The sequence below is a fragment of the Haliotis cracherodii genome, unplaced genomic scaffold, assembly GCF_022045235.1.
Source record: "Haliotis cracherodii isolate W230 unplaced genomic scaffold, xgHalCrac1.p SCAF_6, whole genome shotgun sequence".
Lineage (NCBI taxonomy): Eukaryota > Metazoa > Mollusca > Gastropoda > Lepetellida > Haliotidae > Haliotis > Haliotis cracherodii.
The window spans coordinates 5207062-5211370 of NW_027266319.1; the positions used below are offsets into that span (position 1 = coordinate 5207062).

Here is a 4309-nt window from a genome sequence, read left to right on the forward strand (position 1 = left end):
GTATTCGGCGTCACGGCAGTCATCACTTGTTTGTAAACATATAACGGTCAGTCAGTTGCGAGTTCAACTCCAAGCATGGTTGTAGCCACCTATCACAGTGGGGAGCTTTGACTGGTCAAAAAAACATGCGGTTGGACGTCTTGTTGTCACTTATGTCGGGGTTGATGCGTACATTTTTACAATAACATGTACATATATACTCCATAAAGCAATCTGTTTTGCTTCAGATGACGACCGCTAAGAAGTTGACAGAAAACCACCTCTCCTGTGCCATCTGTACAGAGGTGTTCACAGACCCTGCCACACTTCAGTGTCATCATACATTCTGTAAGTCCTGTCTGCTAAAATACACCAACACACAGCCGGAAGCAGTACAAGCCAGGTCCATCCCATGTCCCTCCTGTAGACAACAGACAAATGTGACCAACCCTGACAGTCCAGTAGAGGAGTGGGTCAGTCAGCTGAAACCAAGCCACGTCATACAGGGGCTGCTGGTCGAATTTGGACCAGGCACAAAGGGTAATGTATTTATCATAGTACTGTCTGATAAACAAAACTTTGTTTAAAATACATAAGCACACACAAAGGTCCGCACATACGAACATTTACTCACATGATTGCTAATTTTGACTTAAGGAAATCATGTTTGATGCAGAATGAATAAAGGCAAACAAATTACGGTCCGTTTGTAACAAAGAACTACCAATGAATTGTTATGAAACTCAAAAACGTTGCCATCATTAAATGAGACTTACATGAAACATGTTCACCTATTAAATCGTCCTTTAATTTTGTAATGTTATCGTGTTTACCATTGTTTACAATTAGTATGTATCTATATATCATATTTTATATCTGCTTTATGCAACGCATGACACAACCTTGATTTGTGTTGACTGAACAGTGGCGTTGATGTAGTTGCACGTTCATGTCGCTGCTGGCTGAACACCTGAGCCACTGGGACAATGAACGTCAATTTATACACACCTTGCTAAGTCCTCTGTCATGGACTCTCAACTTAAGTAGATCTATTGCACTTGTGGTTTATGAATATATCTGTAATAGGATATATAGACAGAAAATTATACTCTTCATAATATGATTACCAGCAGCTCATGATTGACTGGGGAGTCTATATTGTGAGACAGCCCCTCATTACCTGTGTAATTTCCTACATTCTAAAGTTTGCTTGTTTCTTGTTTAACGCCACACTCAGCAATATTTCAGCTATATCACGGCAGTCTGTTAATAATCGAGTCTGGACCAGAGAAAATCCAGTGATTGACATCATGAGCATCGATCTACGCAATCGGGATATGATGACGTGCATCAACCAAGTCAGCGAGCCTGACCACCCGACCCCGTTTGTCGCCTCTTACGACAAGCATAGTTGCCTGTTACAACAAGCATGTGTTAATCAAATCAATTCTAACCCGGAATCTTCACGGGACCATTCGCCTAAAGAATGGACGTGGCCGTGTATGACAACACCAATGTGTTACATGTTATTGTTTTTTAGATATTGCGTGACTCTCATCCTGTTTCATGAAATTAAAGCTCACTTATCTCTTTTAGCTCTGGAGGAGCATGTTTGCAGTGAATGTACAAAACAAGGAAAGACAACTCCTGCCACTTCTAGGTGCTCTATCTGCGATGTTGTGTTCTGTGAAGGATGTCTCAACAGGCACAACATGGTGCCAGGGTTTTGTGACCATGAAGTAGCTCACTTTTCTGATCACACCAAAACAAAAGTCAAGCGTCGCTTGATGTGTCAAGTCCACAGAGACAAACGGATAGAGTTGTTCTGTAAGGACTGCAAGAAAGCAATATGCACGCTATGCTGCAGTATAAAACACAGGACATGTAAGGATGTTGATACAATTGAGAGTATGACCTCTCTTATGACAGAACAACTGACAAACAAACTTGAGCAACTCAGAATCAACATGACAACTACGAATAATATCATAACCCGGAGAACATCTAAAATTCAAGATGTAAAGCGTAATTCACAAACCCTCAAAGATCAAGTCACAAAGACACGGGAGACAGTGATGCGTGCTATTTTAAGAAAAGAGAAAAACTCCTTTGGCAGATCGACAAATCTACTGATAAACAATTACATGAATTACACGCAGATATAAAATCCCAGGAGATCGAGCTACAGATGTACCAGCAGCAGTATGAGGCCACAGCCAATGCTATGACGTCTAACTGTTAGATGGACATGTATGCCGTTTATGAGTCGATGGGTGAGACGTCTACAGACAACAGAGACACGGACAACAGACCAGCAGCAGGAAGGGTTGTATTCACACACGACCTGGACAAGCTGAGCAAAGCAGTTAATGAGCTACAGCTTGGGAAGGTTCAAGTCATCCATGATGTGAGTGATCCCGAGTCTTTTCCTATTCTACATCACACCATTGATTGCAAGGAAGCTGGGGACAGAAAGAAGCCTGATTTGTTTGACGTCACAGTGTTGACTGTTGATGACATCAAAGTGACGGTAGTGGCAGATTATGATAACACCAGTCTCAAAACATATTACACATCAAACCTCCAATCCTTTCATAAGCAGCTTCTGCTGTCTAATGGTCCTTGGCAAATAGCCAAGTTAAGCGAGAGTCAGATATTTGTCAGTGTTCCAGACAGTAAGGAAATAGTTAAAGTGAAAGTTACCCCCGATCCTGTATTAGTGTCAATTATCAAAACAAGCAAAGTGTATTGCGCTCTTGCCTGTCTGAATCCTTCACAGCTGGTGGTAAGTATATATGAACAGCCCCACTTAGTGGATATACTGGACATGACAGGGAAGATACTGAGATCTATCACCAAAGAGGTAGGTAATCCAGACTACATCCATGTCTCCAGTAGCAACAACTTGATAGTCAGTGAAAGAGCAGTGAAATCCCTTGTATCTGTGACCAGTGAAGGAGACGCTGTTTTCACCTACACTCCAACAGGAGTCAGAGCTCTATCACATCCTTGGGGTATCACAACAAGCAGCTCAGGAGATATTCTGCTTGTGGACTATGACTCCCACAAAGTAATCCAGCTGACAGAGTCGGGGCATTTTTATAGGGACGTTGTCACCCAACGGAATGGTCTGGAGTACCCTCGTTGTGTCTGTCTTGATGGTGACGGCCTCATGCATGTTATTTCTGAGAGATATATAAAAGTCTTCAAATTCTGGCGACAAAGGATGAAAATATGGCAGCTTTGATCTTCATACACAGTTGAATATTTCAACATATTTAATAGTGAGCATGCTGAATGTTCTTGTGGTTGTTTCATGAAAGTGCTTTATATAGACACTGAGATTAGATCTGAAAGCTTTTATCATTTTAATGGATATGACCGTCGACCCGTCCTGTCAGCCAAAAGAAACACTTCTTAATAACATTGGTCCTGTATATCATGTCTTCACTATGAGCAAACGATTTGTTTGTTTGATTTGTTTGTTGTTTAACGCCGAACTCAGCAATATTCCAGCTATATGACGGCGGTATGTAAATAATCGAATCTGGACCAGACAATCCAGTGATTGGCATCATTGAACATAGATCAACGCAATTGGGATACGATGACATGCATCAACCAAGTCAACGAGCCTGACAACCAGACCCCGTTGGTCGCCTCTTATGACAAGCATAGTCGCCTCTTACGGCAAGCTTGGGTTGGTGAAGACCACTTCTAACCCGGAATTCGCCTAAAGAATGGGCATGGCCGTTTATGACAACACCAATGTGTTACGTGTTATTGGACCCGTGAATAGGTCTTCAGCAACCCATGCTTGCCGTAAAAGGCGACTGTGCTTGTCGTAAAAGGCGTTGATCGATGCTCATGATGTCAATCACTGGATTGCCTGGTCCAGACTCGATTATTTACAGACCGCCGTCATATAGCTGGAATATTGCTTAGTGCGGCATTACAAAACAAACTAACAAACAAAAAACAAACAAAACATGTTATTGTTTCTTTAGGTTGGCAAGCATGGTTTTTTTGAAGACCTATTCTACCCCGGATCTTCACGGGTTCCCAAACGATTTGCATATACATGTACTCCTGTATATACTCACCGCCTAAAGAAACGCGAATACCATACATGTTGGTTAATATATGAGGATTTACTTATATCTAGGAGAAAGTAGATTGGATAGATCAACAAACGAACATACTGATATGTTGTGTGAACCGATGTTCATAAACGCATAAGATGTGACGTCATAGATCCATGACTCGAGATGCACCATTTGTCTCGTGCAGGTTTAACGTGTAAAGTTTGGAAATCATGGAAATCGTGATA

General features: G+C 41.7%; 1 pseudogene; it reads left to right on the forward strand.

The window, feature by feature from the left end:
* The first annotated feature begins 227 nt into the window (after positions 1 to 227).
* LOC139445963 (E3 ubiquitin-protein ligase TRIM56-like) lies at positions 228 to 3226 on the forward strand (annotated as a pseudogene).
* The last annotated feature ends 1083 nt before the right edge of the window (positions 3227 to 4309 follow it).